A 15,516-nucleotide genomic window follows, 5' to 3' on the forward strand; every position below is an offset into this window, starting at 1 on the left:
GTTTTTCCCCCTCTGTGTGCCCCGTTTTTGCTTCTGTGCCACACGTTTTTCCCCTCTTGTTGTGCCCCGTTTTTTACCTCTGTGCCACTGTTTTCCCCCTCTTTGCGCCCCATTCTGCTTTCTGTCCCACTGTTTCCCCGTCCCCCTGCCCACTCGCTGCTCCCGCCTCCCAGCTGCTCCTCCATCCCACCTCCTCATATGCCGGACGCTGCGCGGTGAGGTGAGCGACCCCTGACCCTCCTGGTAGGTCGCTCCCCCTCCATGCAGCTCCGCCTGTGTGCCCCTGCTGCCGCTGCCGAGTACCCGCTGGTAAGTGTGCTCTACCCCCGTTTCTGTGCCCTCTGTGCCACTGTTTTTCTCCCTCTGTGTGCCCTGTTTTTGCTTCTGTGCCACTGTTTTCCCCCTCTTTGCGCCCCATTCTGCTTTCTGTCCCACTGTTTACTCGCCCCCCTGCCCACTCGCTGCTCCCGCCTCCCAGCTGCTCCTCCCTCCCAGCTGCTCCTCCCTCCCAGCTGCTCCTCCCTCCCACCTCCCCATATATGCCGGACGCTGGCGCGCCTAAGGCAAGCCCGTCTGCGCATGGACCGCGCCCAGCGCCAGAACCCCTGGACCCTGCGGACGCCGCAACACCAGACTCCGCTACGACGCCAGCACCCTCCACGCACTCAACGCCGGCCAAAACCACACCTGGTTCCAGGCCGCCCCGAAACTGACCCACGGACCCTTCTCCTGCCGCACCTGCAGCTTCACCTGCGACAGAGCCACCAAACCTCCAAGGACTGGACCCAACCACCTCCGCTGCATACTCATCAACACCCGCTCCGCACGCAAACACGCCGTCGAGCTCTGGGATCTGCTCGACACCTCTGCCCCAGACGTGGCCTCCCTAACCGAGACCTGGTGGAACGACTCCTCGGCGCCCAACATCGCCATAGCCATCCCGGATGGCTACAAATTCACCTGCAGGGATCGCGCCAACGGAATCGGAGGAGGAATAGCCATCGTCCACAAGTCCACCCTCAAGGTCGCCACCCACGCAGACGACACCCTCAACACCGCCGAACACCTGCACTTCCGGATCCACACTGACCCCAACACCACCCCCAGAGGAACACTCGTTTACAGACCCCCCCGGACCCTGGGCTCAGTTAAGTGACTCCATCGCTGACCTCGCCAGCACCCACACACTAGCCTCCACCGACTACATCCTCCTCGGGGACCTGAACTTCTACCTTGAGAACAACGACGACGCCAACTCCGCCACGCTGACCGACAACCTCGGCCTCAGACAACTCGTCACCGCACCCACCCACGCCGCCCGCCACACGCTGGACCCCATCTTCTCCACAAGCACCCACGTCGCCTTCTACCACACCACCGAACTCCACTGGACCGACCACCGCTGCATCCATTTCACCTTCAAGAAACCAACCACGCACCACCGCACCCAACAGCTGCCTCGCCGCTCATGGAGCAAAGTCACCGAAGACCAGCTGATCACCACCCTCGCCCAGAACCCACCCACCGACCCCACCAACCCACACGCCGCAGCCCGCAACCTCAGACAGTGGATCAACGACTGCACCAACACCCTCGCCCCACTCAAGAAACCCTCCAACAGCCACACCAGCAAGAGAGCCACCTGGTTCACCGACGAGCTCCAGACCTCCAAACGCGCATGCCTGAAACTGGAGAGGAAATGGCTCCACGAACGCACACCGGACAACCACGCAGCCCACAAGGACGCCACCCGCAGACATCACCACCTCATCAGATTAGCCAAGAGATCCTCCTTCAAAGACCGCCTGGATAACAACGCACACGACAGCAGAGAGCTCTTCAGCATCGTCAAAGAACTCACCAACCCCAGCGCCAACGACATCCCGCCCTCACAAGAACTGTGCGACTCACTGGCCATCTTCTTCCACCGCAAGATCGCTGACATCCACGACCGCATCAACACCATGACCGCCCCGACTACGCCAGACTCCACCTACCCTGCGAACACCTCCAGCGCCAACCGCCTGACCTCCTGGTCCAACGTCATGAACTCCATCCACTCAGGATCTCCGCCAGACTCGTGCCTACACCACGTATTCAACAAAGCAGACGCAGCCATCGCACCCCAACTGCGGAAGGTCATCAATATCTCCTTCGAAACAGCGACATTCCTGGAAAGCTGGAAGCACGCCGAAATCAACGCCCTCCTCAAGAAGCCCAAGGCGGACCTCAAGAACTTCCGGCCCATCTCCCTGCTCCCGTTCCCGGCGAAGGTCATCGAGAAAATCGTCAACATGCAATTGGCCCGCCACCTCGAAGACAACAACATCTTGGACCCGTCCTAGTCCGGATTCAGACGAAACCACAGCACCGAGACAACGGCAAAATATCAGCCCTCATCCTCCTGGACCTGTCAGACACGGTCTGCCATCGCACTCTAAATACACGCCTCCAAGAAGCCGGAATCCAAGAGAAGGCCCTTGACTGGACCACGTCCTTCCTCTCCGGCAGAACCCAGAGCGTTCGCCTCCCACCCTTCCGAACCGATGCCACCGACATCACCTGCGGCGTCCCCCAGGGCTCATCCCTCAGCCCGAGGCTGTTCAACGTCTACATTGCCCCCCTCGCACAAGTGGCCCGCCATCACGACCTCAACATCATCTCCTACGCCGACAACACCCAGCTCATCCTCTAGGGTGACCAGAATTTTAAAGCCAAAAACGGGGACATTTCACAAAAATAGAAGGACTACACTTTTACTTTAAGCGATGAGAGCGCTCCTCGGCAGAGAATTACAGAACAGACAGTAAGAACCTAATTAAAATGCTATGTTTAAACCCAATAGCTTGCCTGTTAATTAAATTGCTTTCTTGAAACAACTGCTAACTATCCCTGCTTTGTAAAATGTAGAAAACACCTCCCACCGTTTTTAGTTGACCCTCTCTAAAAACCGGGACATGAGCTAAATTTCTTGAAATCTGCTGGGACAGCTGGTGAAAAACAGGGACCGTCCTGGCAAAACTGGGACGCCTGGTCACCCTATCATCCTCTCCCTCACCAAGGACCCACACACCGCCAAAACAAACCTCCACGATGGAATGAAGGCCGTCATCGACTGGATTAGGAGCAGCCGTCTGAAACTGAACTCGGACAAGACGGAGGTCCTCATCCTCGGACCCACCCCCTCAGCCTTCTCCTGGTGGCCGACCACACTGGGAGCAGCACCGACACCCAGCGACCATGCACGCAACCTAGGATTCATCCTCGACTCTTCCCTCTCAATGTCTAAGCAGGTTAACGCCGTCTCCTCCTCCTGCTACAACACGCTCCACAGGATCTACAAGTAGATCCCGACCGAAACAAAAAGAACGGTGACACAGGCCTTCGTCAGCAGCAGACTGGACTACGGCAATGCACTCTACGCAGGAATCCCAGCCAAACACCTACGACGACTACAACGCATCCAAAATGCCTCCGCTCGACTGATCGTCAACGTCCCCCGCCGCAGCCACATCACCCCCCACCTGAGTGACCTACAGTGGCTCCCCGTCGACAAGAGGATCACCTTCAAGCTCCTCACCCACGCACACAAAGCACTCCACAACGCCGGACCAGCCTACCTGAACAGCAGACTCGGCTTCCACACCCCCCACCCGCCAGCTACGCTCCGCCAGCCTCGCCCTCGCTGCTGTTCCCCGCATCCAACGAACGACCTCCGGCAGCAGATCCTTCTCCTACCTCGCCGCCAAGATGGAACACCCTCACTACCCACTTTCAGCAGACCCAAGACCTACTTGCCTTCAGAAGACTCCTCAAGACCTGGCTTGTCGAGCAGTAGCGGCACCCCCCACCCCTCAGCGTCTTGAGACCCTCACGGGTGAGTAGCGCGCTTTACAAGTCCTATGATTGATTATAGAATGATGGCTTGGACAACACTCAAACCTCATTCTACATCTTACATCGAGATCTCCTATGCCTTCCATCTGCCCATTTTCCTTTGTCAAGGTCAGAGCGTGAATTATGAGCTGAGAGAATCTATTTTTATGCATGAATAGACTGTCCTTAAAGAATTCTTTGCTTTCTGCATCCGTCAACTTTCCTCATCTAGGAGACAAATACCTAAATTCTTTGTGTCTGTATTCAGAGGGTATGTGACCTAGCAGTTTCTAATGGACTATGCCTTCTGAGTCGGGGGGCCTACAATGATTTGCCTACGTTTGGTCACTTCCTGTAATTTTTAATTTTTTATTTATTTATAACATTTTATATAGTGCGAACATGATCCACGAGGGTATCAGAGCCCTTTACAATATAAAGTTATTAAAAATTATATGGTTGAGGTAGTATACATACAAACAAACAGGAGAGGGGAGGTAGAGTAGTTCAGAAGGATTCGTACTCCACAGACTGATATGTATAAACACAAGGAATCCTCCTTGAAATGACAGGAAGTGTTCACCCCAGTGGTATGGGAGCACTTAGTGTTTCTTAAAATACCCCTCACACACCAAAAGGCCCCTTGGTGTCATGCTTCATCATAGGGGTCTTCGCACCCCTCTAGCGGGATGCGACGTGCTGCGACCTACGACTACGCAGGAGCACTTTTAGTTTTTTACTATATGTGGTACATGTGAGTGAGTATGTTAATTATGTGAGTGGTGGGATTTTAGTGAAGTGATTAAAAAGTACCTGGCTCGTGGGTGTAGTAGAAAAAACTTTTATTCATGGCCCCGGGCTGGCACTATTAAAAGAAGTGAAGTGTAAGGTGTGTATTGTCGTGATTATGGACAACACCTCATGTGTGCGTCGACATGTTTCGGAGGCAAAGCTCCTTCTTCAGGACGGGGCACAACTTCTCCACCTTACTCACGTTTCACTAATGGGTACAGATGTATTAATGTTATTAACAAAAGTGAAGAGAAAACTATAAATATGTGTAGGTAAAATACAGGCTATTATGTGCCTACAGTGGTTCGCCTCAAGTAAATGCAATTTGCATGACCTGAGAAAAGGAAAATTATGGTCTCCCTTATCCAGGGTAGCTCAGACAGGTGCAGTCACCTGGAACAAACCATCCAGCTTATTCAGCCCTGTGGAAAAAAGACACTTACAAGACATACACCATAGATAACATAAAACACACTCTTTAAAAAAAAAAAAAAGGTCTTCAGAGGTTTATATCATACTTAAGTAATAGTGCTTGCTTGCTTCATGAGCATTCAGAACGTCTATCTAGATGGAAAAACATATAGGTTTCAGGGTGGTGTATTACTTACTTGGGCTTTCTTAGTGATCATGCTGTAACACACCTTACTCACAAACACGGGAAAAGTTCTCCTCGGTCTTGCCCCACACGCTGCTCCGCTGGACTCAAACCTCAGTCATGAAGCAAGCAAGCACTATTACTTAAGTATGATTTAAACCTCTGAAGACCTTTTTTTTTAAAGAGTGTGTTTTATGTTATCTATGGTGTATGTCTTGTAAGTGTCTTTTTTCCACAGGGCTGAATAAGCTGGATGGTTTGTTCCAGGTGACTGCACCTGTCTGAGCTACCCTGGATAAGGGAGACCATAATTTTCCTTTTTCTTTTCTCAGGTCATGCAAATTGCATTTACTTGAGCCGAACCGCTGTAGGCACATAATAGCCTGTATTTTACCTACACATATTTATAGTTTTCTCTTCACTTTTGTTAATAACATTAATACATCTGTACCCATTAGTGAAACGTGAGTAAGGTGGGGAAGTTGTGCCCCTGTCCTGAAGAAGGAGCTTTGCCTCCGAAACATGTCGACGCACACATGAGGTGTTGTCCATCATCACGACAATACACACCTTGCACTTCACTTCTTTTAATAGTGCCAGCCCGGGGCCATGAATAAACGTTTTTTCTACTACACCCACGAGCCAGGTACTTTTTAATCACTTCACTAAAATCCCACCACTCACATAATTAACATACTCACTCACATGCACCACATATAGTCAAAAACTAAAAGTGCTCCCGCGTAGTCTAAGGTCGCAGCACGCCGCATCCCGCTAGAGGGGTGCGAAGACCCCTATGAGGAAGCATGACACCGAGGGGCCTTTTGGTGTGTGAGGGGTATTTTAAGAAACACTAAGTGCTCCCATACCACTGTGGTGAACTCTTCCCTGTCATTCCTTGAGGTAGTATACATACATTCGCTATTCGCCATTCAGTACAAAAGAGGTAGATCGTAGTATATGGGTAGCATAGGTGACTAGTAGTCGTCAAAGAATGATCCACGAGGGGATCAGAGCGCTTCAAAATACACGTTATTAAACATTAGGTGGTTGAGGTAGTATACATACATTCAGAAATTCGCAATTCAATACAAAAGAGGTAGACCTTCGTATATGGAATGGCACATTTATCAAAATGATGCATGAAATGTGCTCAGAACAATTGATGATCTTTAAGATTAGATTCAAACATTTACGTTCATCACTTTCTCTTCTGGTGGATCACACCTGAACAGCAACCGCTTTGAATGAAGCTGCAGTGCTTCCTGACTCAAGGATCATTCATTCACCTATCTTGGAGTCATTTCATTTAAGTAGACCCATGGTTGGGATTAATACAGTGCAGGGATTGAGGGGTAGAAGTTATCTCGCCTGAATTGTGAAGACCCTTGGGGTTCTGTTCCTGCAGTTCGCAAAGTTCATTGTGTGTTCATTCTTGGCACAATACAAACGTCCTCTACTATAATCCACCCTGTCTCCTCTTTGAAACCTTGGTCATGCATTTTGTCCCATAAAATGCCAGGGCACATCTCCCCAAATACACTGGTAAGCAGTGGTCTTCTTATAAGTAGGCCTCAGAGGTAAGCCCTGAAGAGATAATTACGCATTGATAAATACAGAGTGCGTTGTAAGATGGATGAAATCGAGAGTGCTAAATGTTGCACTGAGGTTGAGAAAGTACAGCCTCACAGTATTGGATGCAATACGCTAGGTCTAGTCATACAAACATCATCAAAAGCACATGCTCGACTTCAAGAACAAAGACCGTATCCCTAGCAAGGGTGTAAACTACCTCAGTTGTGAGCAACATTTTTCTAGACGCATCTCATAATTTACATAATTTTGTTTAACCTTTGGTGAACCCATGAGAGTCCTCAACCGTTTGTCCCCCATAGTGGTTCTACTTGGAGCCTTAATGATACATATATGTCTTCCCAGTTCGATATTTCCACACTGCTCCCTGTTGCACATTTCATGATAAGCATGTCACATAAAGTTACTGGGGCACATACCACCAGAGCTAAGCAAGTATGTCGAAGTCTAAAATATGTGCTGCTTGGAAGTGTTCTGGACAGAAATGGCTTCTTCACTTGCATGTTACTTAACTTTCCTCGCACAATCTTTTTCAAGGGCCCTGGAATCTAAAGAATGCCACTTTTTCACCCCTGACTCGAGCCTTTCCCGTGATTCAATCAATCAGGGGAATTGTTTTTTTTGTTTTTTTTATAACTCTTTATTGATGACTGCAATAAGGGTTCACATTTACAGTATTATATGCATACTTATCAGTCATATTTTTATTTTTGTGGTCTCTTAACCAAATGTATAAACAAAAAAAAAAGTAAGTGAGGCTAGGTCCAGCCCCACCTTGGTCAGTATTCTCATACCGACAGCATCCGAAAAATTTCACTGCATACAAGAGCAACAACGATCTCGAAACCATAAACTCCCACCCTCATTGCAACTCCCACCCTCTCCTGGTCGCTATGGAACTTTCTACATGAACTTCCATAGGGCCGATCGTTATGACTGTCAGGCTGTAACATCAGGGCGTAACTATCCTATACACTTTCCTGGGGGCGGGGGGGAGGAGGCCTCGGACACCTTCTACAGCCCAATTCCACTCATTGGGTCAAATTATTGCGACCTCTCTACCTAGGGGACTTCTAAATGTAATCCCTCTAGTTTCAGTACCAGTGCGTCCCACTCCATTGCTATAGGCTGCTTCCTATGTCCCCTTTCCTCCTCTCGTCGTAAAGCCGCACCCTCTGCCCGACCCCACTGCACTACATCCGATTGCCATGTGGTGAACCTAGGAGGCCTGGGGGACTTCCATCTCATCGTTATGCATTTAATCGCTAGTAGTAAGGCCAGGTCTAGAAATTTTAATTGAACCTTCAACGACTTGGATCTCCTGCGCATCCCCACCAAACAATACAAAACTTCCATCGGAACAGCACCTGTGTAACAGTGTGAAGCATCTGACACCGGTCAGCCCAGTAACTTAACAATCGTGGGCAGGACCACAACATGTGAATGAGATCAGCCTCGTCTCCCTGACACCGGGGACAGCAATGTGGGAAATCCGGGAACATGCGGTGTATTCGCTTGGGAGTTTAGTAGGCCCTATGGAGCACCATCGTTTGAATTAACCTGAATTTAGCGTTACGTGAAACTTTTTTCGGGTGCTCCAATATAAGCTGCCACATCTTGTCTGTCCGTTCCAAACCGGAGGTCTGAGCCTAGGTCGTCCTAAGGGTCGTCAGCGGGATTGTAGCATGTTCCCTGATCCCTGTGTAGAGCCAATGAACAAGATGACCTCCCTCCCCCATGTAATACATGAAATATACCAGTTCGTGTTGCACAGGTTTTAGTCCTAAGGGTGCCCACGTGTTCTCAATATAATGCGAGACAGTGGCGTATAACAGGTATAACCTCGGAGAGGCTCCCGTGATCTGTATAAAGGAGTCGTGATCTAACATCGCTTCGTCACCAAAAAAGGCCCCCACTACTCCAGCCCCGCTGTCCTCCCATGGCCGTAACGCCTTCCTTGCAAGCCTCCCTTGCGGTATCGGAATGCCCAACAATGGGATATTTGCCGCATAAGGCGGTACTATGAATGTATACGACAGGGTTTTCTTCTAGCATGTCCATACCGTGCGTAGGAGGGGAGCGCAATTCTGTTGGATACGAGCCTTCGGTAGTAGTAGAGAGTGGAGTTCCCCACGACCCAGCTGCTCCTTCGTAAAGGCAATCACCTGTAGGTTCCTGCCTGCAACCCAATAGGATAGCCACTGCAATTGGCTGGCGCAATAATAGCCCCTGAAATCCGGTACCCAGAGTCCCCCGAACTTGGTTCCAAGTTGAAGTTTACGCAAACTAATGCGTCTTCGGCCAGTGCCCCAAATAAGGGTAGTCAAGAGAGTATCGATTTACTGAAAAAGATGTTGGGGTAGGATTACCGGTATATTCACAAAATAATATAATAAGCGGGGGAGCATAATCATTTTAGAAAGAGCAACTCTGCCCATTACCGATAGTGGTAGTGAAGTCCAAAACCCCACGCTATTGCGAAGTCGTGTAATGGCCGATTTTTAATATTCCCGTCAATCTGGTCTTCAGGCTTCCTATATACCTGTATGCCCAGATATTTAAAAGATATCGGAGCTACCGGAATCAGATACGTTCCAAAGGGGATATGAGATGGTTGCACACCTTCCCTAAAGAAGAATCCAACAGATTTTCCAGGGTTAATCGCGAGACCCGATATAGTTTCAAATTGTTGGAAAATAGTGGAGAACGCCGTGTGGTCTGCCTCTAGGTCCTGTAAATAAATTACTATCATCAGCGTACCGGGATGCCCCTCCGCTCCAAAGTGTCTCTTAATGCCAACGCTAGAGGTTCCAGTGCCAGCACAAATAAAATTGGGGACAGGGGGCAACCCTGTCGGGTACCCCTATGCACTGCATAGCATTCGGAGATATACCTGCCCGTGCGCGCCCTGGCCGTAGGGTTAGTGTACAATAAGCGTAATCCAGCGTATCAAGGTGCATGGAAATCCATAACGTTTGAGCGCTTCAAACATGAACACCCAGGACAGAGAGTCAAATGCTTGCCGCAAATCAAGCGCTATACAACCTGCCCGCGGGAGTACCGGAGGCGAGGACGACATCAAGGCATGCAATCTACGTATATTCAATGAAGTACTGCGCCCTGGAAGGAAACCGCACTGGTCCTGATGTATGAGCGTAGTGAGGTGAGGCTGAATGCGCAGAGCCAGGGCTTTACTAAGGATTTTGTATTCCGTCGAAAGGAGGGAAAGAGGCCTATAATTGGCCATGTCCAGAGCATCTCTGCCCGGCTTAGGTATAGATGTAACCAGGGCCTGCATGGTCGAATCCGGCAAATAACCCTCCCCAAACGCTATTTTATATATCTTCTCAAGCACCGGGACAAAGGTATCCGAGTACGTCGAGTAAAACTCTACTGGTAACCCATCTAAACCAGGCGTTTTATTACGATTGAGGCTCTTGATCGCGGCGCATATCTCGTGCTGCGTAATAGGGCCCTCCAGCGTCTTTTGTACGTCCTCCGATAGGACAGGGAAGGGAAGATCACTCAAAAAGTCAGCCATCTGTATTCAATCCCCTGAGTCTATGGATGCATAGAGGCCCCTCAGATGGGCAAAAAAGGCTTGGTTCAACTCTACTTGTGGACAGACTAAGGTACCCGTCCGGTCTCGTATCTGCATTATGGTCGGTGGGTCCTGTTGGTCCCGTACCAGTCTGGCCAGTAGCGCGCCTGACTTATCAGCTTCCGTGTGTTGACGGCATAAGTATTCTTTATGGTCTATCATCCTCAGTGTTTCTAATACTTCTGCATGGTCGATGTATCCTGCCTGTTATGCCCCCTTCTTCCCCGGATTGAGACTTGCCTCTCGCTCCAGGACCTTTAACCGATCTTCTACTTCACAGAGTTTATTATGAATCTCTTGTTTGGCTCCCACCAATTGTCCTATTGCTGCACCCCTGATCACGACCTTCATGGCATCCCAGATCACCAGATTCAAAGAGGCAGAATTCCAATTCACTCTAAAATAATCATTGTGGGCATTTGACAGAACTGCACGAAAGGGGGGATCCTCCAAGAGGGAAGGATTATGTCGCCAGGTAGGCACCGAAGTCGGCACTCTACCCTAAAGGAGTGTAAGAGTTAAGGGTCTGTGATCGGAGAACGTTTTTGCTAAATATTCTGATTTCCCCACTTTGGTAATTATCGGCCGTGAACACAGAAACCTATCGATTCTAGTATGTACATTATGCAAAGGGGAATAAAACGAATACTCTTTGTGTGTGGGGTAGAACTCCCGCCATGTATATGCTAGCGTCCAACCCTCGACCAAGGAAGCAAAAAGGTCAGCCAACTTGGTCGCTCCAGCGGCCTGTAAAGGAGGATGTGACCTATCCATACTCAAATCTAGAACCGCATTCCAATCACTTCCCAACACCCAGGGTATTCCAGCCCAGTCCGAAAGTGCCAAGCCCAGTGTGTGTAAAAACCTATCCCAGTCGTAATTCGGTGCATATACACTTCCCAAAACGATCAACTTCCCATCTAGTGTACCTTTCACTAAGATGTACCTGCCTTGGTCATCCACCCTCCTTTCCACTTCCACAAACGGTACTCCATGGCAGACCCATATAGTCGCCCCTCTAGAGAAGGCTGAGTATGTAGTAGAGTAGATCGCACCCCTCCATTTCTTTCTCAGTTTCTGTGACTCCGTGTCAGTAAGGTGGGACTCCTGAAGGAATGCAATCGGTATATTGCGCCTAAGAAGGAAGGAGTGGACCCAGTAATGTTTTTGGATTGCCCCATAACCCCACACATTCCAGGTGAGAAATTGGTGTGTCCCGACGTTCTCAGCCATGTGCGTCTTCTATCCTGTGTAAAAGTCCCAGTAGCCCTGAAGTATCCTCCATTTTGTGAAGCGACCTGGAGCCCCTACATCCCAACAATAACACTAAAACCCAACCAAACTTGGCACAGCATCTAATACGCGCTTGGCCCAACATTAGAATAACAACCATTTTCTTCCAAATTATGGTGCATACGCCATTGGGGGGGTGGTCAAGCGTTCGCACCAATGCGGCATTGTTCATGGTCAGCTCCGTTGGCTCTACGGAATAGCATCCCGGGAAACCAGGATGTGGAATAGCAAGTGGCACAGCAATGTGGGGATAAGGGAAAGAACCTCCAGAATGAATAGGTGGGTCTATAAAGGGAGTCTCCCATCCAGGCACATCCGCCGCCTCTATATGTGTATCTCCTCCCATTCCATCACAATCCTCTCTCCCTCCCTGAGTTGTACATAATGGACCATAAGAAGGAAACCAAACAGTACGACTAATATTGCTTATAGGGTATCAAGTATGGGACCTCCATAGTTCTATGTCGATTCAGTGTGGTATCATCCCAAGCAACATTCAGCACAGTGTACTTGGTGGGACATAAGTTCAAAACAGACTAATAGTTATTGCTAGTACAACAAGCATTTGCAATGCAATAGGTCTCGCAGCATTAAAGTTTGAGTTATTGGCATTGTATATGACAATGTGTTGCATTAAATTTTTTGCAAAGTCTGTATTGGTGTATAAAGATGATTTGCAAGATGATAGCGAAGGAGTGGGGGATGGATGGATGGATGGAGTGGAGGGGAGGGGATGGATGGAGTGGGGGGATGGATGGATGGAGTGGGGGGATGGATGGATGGATGGGGAATGGATGGATGGGGGATGGATGGAGTGGAGGGGATGGATGGAGTGGGGGGATGGATGGATGGATGGATGGAGTGGGGGGGATGGATGGAGTGGCGGGATGGATGGTTGGATGGAGTGGGGGATGGATGGATGGATGGATGGATGGAGTGGGGAGATGGATGGATGGATGGAGTGGGGGGATGGATGGATGGAGAGGGGGATGGATGGTGTGTCTCTGTAATGTGTGTGTGACGTAAAGTGCTCTAACACCCTGCACTGGTATGATTGGCGCTATAAAACAAAAGAAATGCATGAGGGAGAAAGTGGTTATGGAGACTTAAGGTGCACTGTTAAAGGGTGTTAGTGAGGGAATCTGTGGCGGAGGTGGTCATTGGGGGAGGGGCCAACAAACATTGTTGCATGGGGTGCCACCAGCGCTAAAGCCGGCCCTGCCTGCATGGCCCATTCTCCGATGGCTGTACCCACAGCCAGTTGGTGGATATGCCGATCTGGTACTGAAAGAAAGGACAGGAAGGTCTGAGGCTGACTATGCAGAGTACAAAGCGGAAAGATAAGAAAGTTTGAGGCCTACTTGTTTTCGGCCTATATAAGGTTCGTATCCGGCTTTCGTGGAAGCATTTGAGCAGCATTCTCCAAAAATTCAAGATTCTCCTAAAAGCATTACTTTTTACACTTCCCTGGCGCCAAATGACGCCGATGCACTAGGCTATGATGAATAGATGTGGGGCTGGCCCCTGCGGCTGAGCGTGAACCTGCATAGGCAAGCCGGCGGGATCTCTCCTCTCCCTAAAGCAGCATTGGCAATTCAGAATGAACTACCATCATGCACTGCGGCAAGAAACTGAAGAATCTGGAATTTTTCCCGGAAAGGATCGCAGGAGAGCAACAAGTACTGGCAGTTAGCACATTCCAGTGTCAGAGTGGGAATGTGATCGCAGTTGAAGCCAGGAAACCTGTCACGGCTTGTGCTGCGAGGGGCCATGCAGGTAGCCCTTGCTGCTTTGACCTCTCTGAAGAGGAGAGCTGGCAGAGAACCTCTGTTTGGAGTCTCAGCTTAGGAGGCGCGCTCGCTGCCTCCCAAGGTCCGCCCGGGCGAGGGAGCACCTCTGCGAGCTCCGCTCATTTGGGATGTGCGGGCTCTGCCCAGATGGCAACAGCGCTGACTTTAATTGTTTTTTTATTCCATCTGAGGCAGGGTGGTGCGCGTCGTTAATTAGTGGGAGAGATGCTCGGTAACTAGGTGGAACTTTAGGGACAGACATCTGATCCCATTATCCAAACCCCATATCAGTGCTCACCTGAAACAGCTTTTGCATCTGACCTGCTTAGGGCCGTGAGACACTTATTGTCACCCGCTGCAGGCTAGTGAGGGACACCATCTGGCCCCACACATGTGCTGCTGCTTGTCAACAAGTCAAACTTAAAAAAAAAAAGCAGCAGGTGATGAGTCAAAAAAAAGGTTTTAATAAATAAAACCTGGGCTACAAAAAAGAATAAGTAAAGACCTCACACTAGTTAACTAACCACACCAAACAACTGGCCACCACTACCTGATGTCCCGCTCTTGTCCTCGATTTTAATTTATCGGGACTTTATAGATGGTACATCTGCTTTACATCGCCAAACCACAATTGTCCTAGAGGGCGGAATATGATCTTTTAAGCATCCAGAAACACATATTTACAATATCTGTGTATTTTGAATAATATAATCATGCAATACAACAGCTCAATTCAGCTGATGTTAAATAAGACTACAGCTTCCAGAAAGCAGCTTTAAACTGGATGTGAACCCCGGAACGGAAGCATATGTCGTTAATGGGAAAGGAATGCACAGGTAAGTTAAAAGAAAACATTAAGTCGGGCCATATTAGATGCAATAATGCTGCACCCACACTCTTACCTGCCCTGTGATGCCGGTGATGAGTGCTACTTTCCTGAGCTTTCCATTTCCCCCTGGGGAACCGCTGACTGCAGTGCTGGTTTTGGGCCATGATGGGTGGGCTGTCGGAGCTGTTAGAGGAGGGCACAGGTCAGAGCTCTGCGAAAAGGCTGGCAGGTACAGGTGTGGTGCGTGCAGGAGAGAAAGCCGGCGTGCAGGCTGGTGTGTAATGTACTATTTCTGCATCACGTGGGAGGGACTGGTGGAGGCCATGTGTCCTAGTGAAGCACCAGTAGCAGGACGGGCATGGGCGGTGCCACTCCGGGCTGCAGGTGAGCCAGGGGTGGGCCAGGCAGGAGAGCTGTGGAGCCGTGCACCCAGCACAGGCTCCACTGCTCACAGATTAAAAAGAGCCGCTCCGCGGCATAGACCCTAGAATACTCATTTTAGCACCCACAACAATACCATCTGCGCCCCAGGGTACTGTACACCACACCCCCTTAAAATCGGTGCGTTGGGATAGAGTAAAATCGGCAGATGGCACCGGCAGTTAACTGTGACACTGCTGCTTCTACCGCCAAGTAGTGGGGGCGGGTTCAGGGGGGTGTTATCTGAGTCTGGTGACGCATCAGTGCTGGAAGGCACACAGCGCTTCTGATACAAAGGAAGGCGCTCTCGCTCGTGAAAGCGTGGTGGAGCGCGAGAAGAGACGCGCGTGTTCACAGCGCGAGACGCGTCACAGCGCGTGTCTCCTACAGGGCGCCACGTAGCAGCCCAGCAGGAGCAGGACTACCAGGAGGAGGGTCTGCAGTTGGAAGCACTGCCTGAGGGATCCACCGTCACCACCCACATGCTGGCCGGGCCGGGGGCGGCATCATGGAGCATTGCCTCATGTACCCCGTGGACTGCGTGAAGGTGCAGCCGGTAAGTGGGGGGGGTATGTGCGAGTGTGTGGGTGTAGCTGTGTGTGTGCGTGTGTATATGTGTGGCTGTGTGTGTGCGAGCATGTGTTCAGTATGAGCCAGATACCAACCAAAACGCCGAATCACCAGTGAAGCAAAAGCTATCTTCCACATGTAAACGACTGCTTCTGCT

General features: G+C 50.0%; 1 protein-coding gene across 7 annotated transcripts in view; it reads left to right on the plus strand.

The window, feature by feature from the left end:
- Positions 1-15,516, plus strand: part of CENPO (centromere protein O) — a 138,071-nt gene that overhangs the window by 31,626 nt on the left and 90,929 nt on the right. The window lies entirely within an intron of this gene.

Source organism: Lissotriton helveticus, chromosome 6, assembly GCF_964261635.1.
Source record: "Lissotriton helveticus chromosome 6, aLisHel1.1, whole genome shotgun sequence".
NCBI classification, from domain to species: domain Eukaryota; kingdom Metazoa; phylum Chordata; class Amphibia; order Caudata; family Salamandridae; genus Lissotriton; species Lissotriton helveticus.